The sequence below is a fragment of the Bufo bufo genome, chromosome 6, assembly GCF_905171765.1.
Source record: "Bufo bufo chromosome 6, aBufBuf1.1, whole genome shotgun sequence".
In the NCBI taxonomy this organism is placed as follows: Eukaryota; Metazoa; Chordata; class Amphibia; order Anura; family Bufonidae; genus Bufo; species Bufo bufo.
This window is the reverse complement of record NC_053394.1, coordinates 269,816,749-269,828,094: the sequence shown is the minus strand read 5'-3', so window position 1 is coordinate 269,828,094 and position 11,346 is coordinate 269,816,749.

Sequence of the window (11,346 nt, the reverse complement as noted above, 5' to 3'; positions counted from 1 at the left end):
GAGTTCTGCCGAACACCGCGTGTGCTCGAGCCAGTGTATTTAAATCTAATTTAGCCTGTATTTCAGAAAAGTTTCTGCCGGGATTCAGAAACTCATGAGCTTCTGCATTAGAGGCAAGGCACTTACCTACTCAGCTACAATAGCTGCATAGCCAGCCAGCCTATGCATTCATATATATCAAAGCATGATTTTATCTATATATACAGTTGCAAGAAAAAGTATTTGAACAGTTTGGAATTATATGGATTTCTGCACAAATTGGTCATAAAATGTCATCTGATCTTCATCTAAGTCACAACAATAGCCAATCACAGTCTGCTTAAACTAATAACACACAAAGAATTAAATGTTACCATGTTTTTATTGAACACACCATGTAAACATTCACAGTGCAGGTGGAAAAGTATGTGAACCCCTAGACTAATGACATCTCCAAGAGCTAATTGGAGTGAGGTGTCAGACAACTAAAGTCCAATCAATGAGATGAGATTGGAGGTGTTGGTTACAGCTGCCCTGCCCTATAAAAAAAAACACCAGTTCTGGGTTTGCTTTTCACAAGAAGCATTGCCTGATGTGAATGATGCCTCGCACAAAAGAGCTCTCAGAAGACTTACGATTAAGAATTGTTGACTTGCATAAAGATGGAAAGGGTTATAAAAGTATCTCCAAAAGCCTTGCTGTTTATCAGTCCAGACAAATTATATAAATGGTGAAAGTTCAGCACTGCTGCTACTCTCCCTAGGAGTGGCCGTCCTGTAAAGATGACTGCAAGAGCACAGCGCAGACTGCTCAATGAGGTGAAGAATAATCCTAGAGTGTCAGCTAAAGACTTACAAAAGTCTCTGGCATATGCTAACATCTCTGTTAGCAAATCTACGATACGTAAAACACTAAACAAGAATGGATTTCATGGGAGGATACCACAGGGGAAGCAACTGCTGTCCAAAAAAAACATTGCTGCACGTTTACAGTTTGCACAAGAGCACCTGGATGTTCCACAGCAGTACTGGCAAAATATTCTGTGGACAGATGAAACCAAAGTTGAGTTGTTTGGAAGAAACACGCAACACTATGTGTGGAGAAAAAGAGGCACAGCACACCAACATCAAAACCTCACCCCAACTGTGAAGTATGGTGGTGGGAGCATCATGGTTTGGGGCTGCTTTGCTGCGTCAGGGCCTGGACGGATTGCTATCATCGAAGGAAAAATTAATTCCCAAGTTTATCAAGACATTTTGCAGGAGAACGTAACAGAAGATGGGTGTTGCAACAGGACAACGACCCAAAGCATAGAAGTAAATCAACAACAGAATGGCTTAAACAGAAGAAAATATGCCTTCTGGAGTGGCCAGTCAACCCGATTGAGATGCTGTGGCATGACCTCAAGAAAGCGATTCACACCAGACATCCCAAGAATATTGCTGAACTGAAACAGTTCTGTAAAGAGGAATGGTCAAGAATTACTCCTGACCGTTGTGCACGTTTGATCTGCAACTACAGGAAACGTTTGGTTGAAGTTATTGCTGCCAAAGGAGGTTCAACCAGGTATTAAATCCAAGGGTTCACATACTTTTTCCACCTGCACTGTGAATGTTTACATGGTGTGTTCAATAAAAACATGGTAACATTTAATTCTTTGTGTGTTATTAGTTTAAGCAGACTGTGATTGTCTATTGTTCTGAAGATCAGATCACATTTTATGACAATTTGTGCAGAAATCCATATCATTCCAAAGGGTTCACATACTTTTTCTTGCAACTGTATATATATATATATATATATATATTATTATTATTTATTTTCTAGTAATTACACAATTATTTTGTACCATACATTTTTCATAATTACTAGGCTGGCTGGCTGGCTGAAAAAATATATTAAAATATATTATATATTCTAAATATATAATAATATGTGTAAATATATTATGGCTAAAAACGTACAAATTTATATGTTTAAATTAAGTTTAGCCTCTATTTCTGAAAAAGTTTGTGACAGGATTTGAACTCAAAGCTTCTGCATTACAGCCCAGAACTTTAACCACTACACTATATAGCTGCAAAAAAAGAGACTTCTACTGTACTGTACTTCTACTGAGACCTATACAGTAGAAGTATCATATATATATTTTTTAAGTGACTGGCTATGCAGCTATATAGTGTAGTGGTTAAGGTTCTGGGCTATTATGCAGAAGCTGTGAGTTCAAATCCTGTCACAAACTTTTTCAGAAATAGAGGTTAAATTATATTTATATATTTTATATTTTTTTTTACTAATTGTAAAAAATGTATGGCACAAAATAAATGTGTAAAAAAAATAATAATAAAAAAATAAATATATATACAGTGGGGCAAAAATGTATTTAGTCAGCCACCAATTGTGCAAGTTTTCCCACTTAAAAAGATGAGAGAGGCCTGTAATTTTCATCATAGGTACACTTTAACTATGAGAGACAGAATGGGGGGAAAGAAATCACATTGTAGGATTTCTAATAAATTAATTGGTAAATTCCTCTGTAAAATAAGTATTTGGTCACCTACAAACAAGCAAGATTTCTGGCTCTCACAGACCTGTAACTTCTTCTTTAAGAGGCTCCTCTGTCCTCCACTCGTTACCTGTTTTAATGGCACCTGTTTGAACGTGTTATCAGTATAAAAGACACCTGTCCACAACCTCAAACAGTCACACTCCAAACTCCACTATGGCCAGTGGCGGTAGAAAATTGTGTTTTTTAGCCATATATGGGGGCTATGGTGGTGCTACTGCCATAGGGGGCATCCGTTAGCTCAGCAGACCCCCCCTAGCAGTCAGAGCCTGGTCTCGGGAGGGACACTTCCAGATTATTTTCTGTCCGCTGCCACAAAACAATGGTGCTTATAGCACAGACTACACAGTGTAGCGGTATACTGTATATTGTGAGGCACAGTGTAGCAGTATCAAGTGCCTCTCTCTTCCCCCCCATGTCCCAATATCATAGTGCCTCTCTCCCCCCCATGTCCCAGTATCATAGTGCCTCTCTCCCCCCATGTGCCAGTATCATAGTGCCTCTCTCCCCCCCATGTGCCAGTATCATAGTGCCAAACCCACCCATGTGCCAGTATCAAGTGCCAACCCCCCCCATGTGCCAGTATCAAGTGCCTCTCTTCTCCATCCCCATGTCCCAGTATCATAGTGCCATCTCCCCCCTCCAAAAGTGCCAGTATCAAGTGCCTCTCTCCTCCCCCCCAAAGTGCCAGTATCAAGTGCCTCTCTCCTCCCCCCCATGTGCCAGTATCATAGTGCCATGCCACCTCCCCCCCAAAAGTGCCAGTATCAAGTGCCTCTCTCCTCCCCACAAAGTGCCAGTATCAAGTGCCTCTCTCCTCCCCCCATGTGCCAGTATCATAGTGCCATGCCATCTCCCCCCCAAAAGTGCCAGTATCAAGTGCCTCTCTCCTCCCCCCACAAAAAGTGCCAGTATCAAGTGCCTCTCTCCTCCCCCCCAAAAAAAGTGCCAGTATCAAGTGCCTCTCTCCTCCCCCCCATGTGCCAGTATCATAGTGCCATGCCATCTCCCCCCCAAAAAGTGCCAGTATCAAGTGCCTCTCCCTTCCCCCAAAAAAAGTGCCAGTATCAAGTGCCTCTCTCCTCCCCCCCATGTGCCAGTACCATAGTGCCATGCCACCTCCCCCCCAAAAGTGCCAGTATCAAGTGCCTCTCTCTTCCCCCCCATGTCCCAGTATCATAGTGCCATCTCCCGCCCCCCCATGTGCCAGTATCAGGTGCCAACCCCCCTCCCCCATGTGCCAGTATCAAGTGCCTCCCGCTCCCCCCATGGCAGTAACAGTCGGGTATTAAAAAAAAAAAAAAACACTTCTACTTACCTCCATGTCAGTGATGCGATGCAGCCTCTTCCTGTATGTCCATATATGGAGTCAGTGCTTGTGTATTCTAATTTAGACTGTATTTCAGAAAAGTTTCTGCTGGGGTTCGAACCCACAACCTTCTGTATTAGAGGCAAAGCACTTAACCGCACAGCCATAAGATCTGCCTTGCTACTGACTGAAAAAATATGAGACTTCTACTGTTATAGCTGGCTAAGTGTACATCTATACACATGACAGCTGCCCTAACACACCCAGCACTGCTATATCTCTATATATGATAGCTGCCCCAGCAGACCCAGCTCTGCTACATCTAATACACATGACAGCTGCACCAGCACACTCAGCTCTAATCTATCTCTAATATATAGGGCGGAACACAGGAAGAGGCTGCATCGCATCGCTGACAGAAGGTCGTGGGTTCGAATCCCAGACACATCTTTCCCTCTCCTGTGGACGGCAATACAAATGACTCGTAAATGCCGGCCCTGCTGGTGTCACCCCATCAATGGTGTCACCCGGTGCGGTCCGCACCCCCCTTGCAACGCCACTGCTATCAAATGTCCTGTAGATGACAACACCGGGTGCTTTTGCAAAGCATCCGGTTGCCATGGCAACCATCGGGCGCTGCCATCACAGCGCGGCAGCCCCAATGGTTGAGAGAGGGATCCCCCTCCCTCTATTAACCCCATGGATGCCGCTACCGCGGCATCTAAGGGGTTACAGCAGAGTGTCAGCATCCAGCTGACACTCGCTGCTGATGTCGGCAGTTCAGGAATGGAGCCTCCGACATCAAATAAAGCAGGGGGACCGCATCGGGGGCAGGAGGCACAGATAGGGGGCAGCGCTGTAAATGGGGGGCATGGCCAGCAGGAGGGGGCACATTTGTGGGTCTGATGCATGCTTGGGGGGAGCGTGGCGGACCGCATCAGGGGTACAAAAAATGGATGGGGGGGCGGGGATCGCATCGGATGCCGGGCTCACAGGAGGGGTGGGGGGGTTGGAGGCGCACAGGAAGGGGGCAAAGATCGGGGGCACAGATGGGGGGGCTTCATTACACATTACCTGATTTCAGGCTCTGAGCGCAGATCAGAGCCTGAAACCGGCATTTTAACACTGCCGCGATCCGATTGGTTAGTCTGTGCAGACTAACCAATCGGATCGATTGCTGGCAAGGCACCACTCTGATTGGTCCCTTGCCGGCATTACTAGACTGTATGCTGTCCGTGACAGCAGCAGGACAGGGGAAGAAGCTTTAATCGATTGGAGCGCTTGGATTAAAGAACTGTCATACGTCTATACATGTGGTAGCTGCACGGGGTATGTGCAGCTATTACGTATATAGACGGATTGCAGTCGTGAAGGGGTTAAACATACAGGTTAGCAGACAAAAATATCAGTGATAATGTTAAGCATAAATCAATTTTTTTTTTATCTCAACACAATTCAAATTTAAAGGGATTGTCCAAGTTATATTTATTGATGACCTATCCTCAGGACTTGGATAACCCTTTTAATTTATTTTGGGTTGAATTTTTTAAAACCAGCATCTACGTGTCTTACAGTACGCAGGGTAGTAGACAAAATTATCTGTGAGTAATAATGTGGAATAATAGGCAAAAATTTGTGTTGTTTCATCTCCACAAAATTTGAAATCTAAATTTTTTTGATTCAAGTTTTCAAAACCACCATATACGTGTCTAAGGCTACTTTCACACTCACGTTTGGTGCGGATCCGTCATGGATCTGCACAGACGGATCCGTTCAGATAATGCAACCGTCTGCATCCATTCAGAACGGATCTGTTTGTATTAACTTTAACATAGCCAAGATGGATCCGGAATGCATAGGGCAAAACTGATCCGTTTTGGACCGCTTGTGAGAGCCCTGAATGGATCTCACAAACGGAAAGCCAAAACGCCAGTGTGAAATTAGCCTTATGATATGGAGGGTAGCTAAGGATAACATCTGTGAATGATAATGTGACATACTACGCCAAAATCTGTATTGTTTCATATCTAGGCCCTTCAAGTGTTGGTGTGGTGGAGGGAAATAATTGCATAGTAGTTTATCAACTTGTGTTTCATACTAAAGATTTTTTTTTTCTGAATCTGCATATTTTAAACGAGAAAACATTGGGCACAAATCTGTTAGTGGGACTGATACTGCAGTATTTCTAAAGTCGTCAGTGTTTGTGGAAACAGTAGGACATCGTATTGCTCCTCCCTGTCTTTAATTTCCAGAAACCAGATTTGCAAACCATTCCATACTTTGTGTGACATTTAGGCCCAAAAATGCCAGGGATATGGAATGGTTCCAAACTAAAGACCCAGGGCCAGAATGTGGGTTGTAGCAGCACCAGCTATCCGGCCAGAAGTAATAGCAGTAGTAGGCTGCAGTTGTCCCTTGCTTCAGAAAGGCACAACATTATCCTTGAGCAGGAAGAAGATGATATCGTGGACTGCATAACTCAGTCCTCCTCTAAGGTGCAGCACGATTATGTGGAAGTGACCAGAGTCTGACACAGTGTTGTGGAGCAAGGGGTCACAGCGTTCCTCCTGCTCCTCCTCCTTGCATGCCCAGAGAAGGCTTTCAGTGGAGTCACCTCGATCTTCACTGCTTCTTCCTAGTGTGGCAAGAAAACCCCACCACGGCAGACAGTCAAAAGAGTCTCAATGATAACTACACGTGTTAGCAGTCACCATTTGGGCTACCCTAAGGAGGAGGTTCAGGAGGAGGCTGGGAACCTCATTCATAGCTTTGTTGATGGTGGTGGTAATAGTGGCACCCATAGCCACGCATTAGGGTTGGACGGCAGCGACAGTGGCAATCGGGGCAAATGCAGAGCAGGGGGAGGGGTCCAAGGAGCCCACCATGATATCTCACAGTCTGATTAAAGAGGCTGGAAGGGTGAGGACTCTGTGCTAGCAACTCCTGTATGATGTTCTTTCTCAACAGCACATAAAACCACAGCCGCGTGCAAGATGTGCAGGATTCAAATAAGCCGTGGCCATTCAAACAAAATCATAGGTACCAGAGGTCTATTGCAGCACATGTGAGGCGGCATTACCGAATCCTTTGGTAAAATACAACTGCCCTGCATTCCAAATTAGAACAAGTCTGTCCTTCTTTTTCTGGTCCTCTTTGTGTCAACCAACCCACATCCCTAAGCAATACGGTATCTCTGCCATCATCATGATCTTCTTGTTCTTCTGCTAAGACTCCTCCTTGTCCTCCGCTACATCATGAGACATCTATAACAGAATCTTTGGCCATGAAAAAACCCTTCTCCACCTGCAATTAAAGTTTGTCTACAAGCTGAACCTCCACCTGGCCACGTTGCTAGTGGTGCAGTCGCTGCCGTGCTATTGTAATAGTGCTTTGTACTCTCATGTGGCAGAGAACGCAGGCCGCTCGCTGTGTGGCAAGCTGCATTCCACGATGGACACCTGGAGCAGCTGTTACGGGCAGGGACGGTACATGTCTTTCACGGCCCAATGTTTTTTCATGGTAAATATATATTTTTTGCACTAGCGGAGAGGCAGCACCCCAGCAACATGGCCAGGAGCCTTTCAGCCCCCCTTCCCCAAGATTGTATTGGGATGGCTCCCACAGCAGGCATTTAAACTCCTTGTCCACTTCCTCCTCCATGGACACGCTCCTATCCCCAATAGCAGCGGGGCACAGTGTTGCTCCCACTCCCCCTCCTTCCTATCACCTGTTTCAAGTCAAGCATGGCATGTGGTGTTAAAGCTGATCAGCCTGGGCAAGAGTAGCCACACAGGTGAGCAGTTGCTAAACTACATCAAGCAGCAAACATTCCGCTGGCTGTCATCCCGCCAACTCCAATTTGGCAAGGTGGTAAGTGACAATGGGCCCTACAATCTGGCCCCCCTGAACCTGGGGGAAATAACAAATGCTCCCTGCATGGCCTTTTAAATAAAACGGCACTGGCTTGTGCAAGGTGCTGGCAATTCCCAGAAGATTGTCCGTCTTTTCAACCATTTCAACACTCTCCTGAACTTGCAGCATCAGAATTGTCTGCAGCTACACTGCTTAACCGCTGGAATTCAGTTGTACATGCTAGAGCGTCTCAGGCACTTAACATATGAAAAATTACACAAAAGTATACTCAAAAATATATGTTTATTAAAGTTGATAAAAACAATTAAATAACCAGGTAAGTCAATTGGCAGAGACAAACACAAGCACAAAGAGAGTGCCAAAGCATGCGGGAAAAATCCAATATTTATAACAATACAGAATTGTAGTCAAGGTTGGGTAAGGTGGAGACCCCGACATGTGTTTCGCGTCAGCTTCCTCAGGGGGCTGATGCAAAACACATGTCTGAGTCTCCTGAAGGTGCCACCAGCCATGTCTGTATTTTTAATATGTTTTGGATTATGTCTTGTTGTTTGGGAGGGTAAGCCATATGGTTTGACCTTGTATCTACATCTTACTTTGTTTCCACCTTACCCAACCTTGACTACAATTCAGTATTGTTAGAAATATTGGATTTCCCAGCATGCTTTGGCACTCTCCTTGTGCTTGTATTTGTCTCTGCCAATTGACTTACCTGTTTATTTAATTGTTTTTATCAACTTTAATAAACATATATTTTTAAATATACTTTTGTGTAATTTTTCATATGTTGAGTGCCTGGGGTTTTTCCCATTAAGGAGGTATTGATATTTGGCACCTATGATTTAATTGTGCTGTATAAGTTTGGACCCTTAGGTTGGGTCTTTGCTTTGTTTATTGGTATTTTATGCTAGAAAATATGTAAGAGCAGTGGAAAGCTGTGAAGGCATGAACGATTTTTTCATACACCAGACAGCCTCAGCATGGAGCATGTGTTGTTTTCAGGTCAGGCAGCTCACGTCGTTCTTGCTACAGTTGTCCTTAATCCCCCTCATATATATCTTTGATGAGATGCTGATGCTCATGCAACAGGTGGTAATGGAGGAGGAAGAAAAACAGCTAACGCATCTTGCTGTCCGTCCTATAGCTGTTGGGGACCCATAATAAGAAACTCCCATGGGAGAGAAGGAGGATAAGGATAAGGTGCTGCTACTGGAAGAGGGAACAGACTTCAGAGTTGGAGCAGCAAGCGGATGATGTCGGTGACACCGGCCACAACACCCAGTCGTCTCAGTTGGGGGCGGAGTTGGACAGAACTGGCTCCTCGGGCACGCTGGCTGGAATGGCGACCTGTAGACTCGCTTGCTTATGTCATTGACATCAATCAGTCTCATGATTACTGGATAGCCATGCTTTTAGACCCTTGTTATCAAAGCAAAATGGTGGAATGTTTTCCTCCTGCAGAAAGGGAGGACAAATTACGTTATTACAAGGAAACACTGTGTGCACAGTTTGCCGCAGCTTTCGGAGAGCAGGCGTCTGCTGACGACCTGTCAGAAAGGGAGGCCCCTCTCTTCCCCTGCAAAATCACCGCCCTCCCTCCACCACAAGCAACAGAAGCCACAGCAGTAGCAGCAATCATATTAGTCTCCTCAACATGATGGAGCAGTTTTCCCACATGCCGCGCCAGGCTGACGCCAGTCAGCAAGCCGAAAGCCTCTGCATCAACATCCAGGTTCAGGCCTAGCTACACTCTGATACCCACTAGATTTGATCTCCGGGTTATAATGAATATATATAGTGCTTAGAGCAGCCCAAACAATTCAATGTACTAAACACACCAAAAATAAGCACCAAACACATGTATATATAAACATGAAAGAGTCTTTATTTAAAATACATAATTTTAACATGTATAAAAATATACTTTGTAAAAACAGCAGCAAAGAAGGGGGAAACCTTCAGTGAGGAAAAAACAACCCTAGAGGACGCTGAGGGGTCAACACACAAGGGTATATAGATTGCAGAGAGAAGCCACACACAAGCAAGCCAGTAAGACAAAAGAAGCCATCAGACATAGAAATCCAAAAGTAAGGCATAAACAGACCTATGTGTGAAAAGGATAAGCAAATAACTACCCAAGAATGCATGTGGAACCATCAGCCGCCTCCTCCCGACGTCGTTTCACCAGTAACACCTGGCTTCCCCAAGTAGCTATACTCTGGTCTGTCTCTGGAGCATACCCTGTTCCTAACCCCCATGGATTTCTGGGCAGGCAGACTGGAAAAGTGGCCCAAACTGGCACAGCTCTCTCTCTTACTTCTTTCTTGCCCAGCCTCCAGTGTCATCTCAGAGAGAGTTTTCAGCAGCACAGGGGGCTTGGTGACACCCAAACAGACCAAGTTGTCCTCCACCAGTGTCCAAAACATCACTTTGCCAAAATGAACCAAGCCTGGATTCAGGAGGATTTTTACACTCCGGCTGAGGCCAATAAATACATCTGGCCTTGCTGAAGATGCCACATCTTTCCTTTGTTGCTGTCTGCCTGCCTGCCATCCTGCTTCCACTGGGCCGCTACTGCCATAATGCTACTGCTGAAAAACTTGGCGAACCGGAACCGAGCCAAATCTTGACAGGTTCGCTCATCTCTAGTATTGGTGAGTCAGGAGAGATAGCAGACCGTCATACACATTTGAGTCCATACTGGCCATTAATGGCCGTTCAACTGGCGATTAGAGATGTCCCGAACTATTCGCCGGCAAACAGTTCCCGGCGAACATCGCTTGTTCGCGTTCGCCGCGGCGGGCGAACATATGAGATGTTCGGTCCGCCCCTATACGTCATCATTGAGCAAACTTTGACCCTGTACCTCACAGTCAGCAGACACATTCCAGCCAATCAGCAGCATACCCTCCCTCCCAGACCCTCCCACCTCCTAGCAAAAAGCAAGGACAGCATCCATCTTAGATTCATTCGGAAGCTGCAGTCTTAGTGAGAGGAGGGACAGTGCAGCTGCTGCTGATTTAATAGGGAAATCGATAGCTAGGCCAGTGTATTCAGTGTCCACTCCAGTCCTGAAAGACTCATCTGATCTGCTGTAAGGACAGCGTCCTGACAGCACCCCAAAAAGCCATTTTTAGGGCTAGTACATCAGTCTGCTTTTTTTTCCCCCTCTGTAATCTAATTGCAGTTGCCTGCAAGCATGTGTGTCAGGCCCACAGCGTATACTGTGCCCACTTGCCTAGTGCCACCACTCATATCTGGTGTCACAGTAGCTTGCATTTAAAAAATAAATAAAAAAATTTCACTGTAACATAATTGCAGTTGCCTGCAAGCGTGTGTGTCAGGCCTACAGCGTGTACTGTGCCCACTACTGCCAGTGCCACCACTCATATCTGGTGTCACAGTAGCTTGCATTTAAAAAAAAATTAACTTTTTTGACTGTAATATAATTGTAGTTGCCTGCAAGCGTGTGTGTCAGGCCTACAGCGTGTACTGTGCCAACTACTGCCAGTGCACAGTGCCACCACTCATATCTGGTGTCACAGTAGATTACATTTAAAAAAATAAAAATATTTTTTGACTGTAATATAATTGCAGTTAGTTGCCTGTAAGCGTGTGT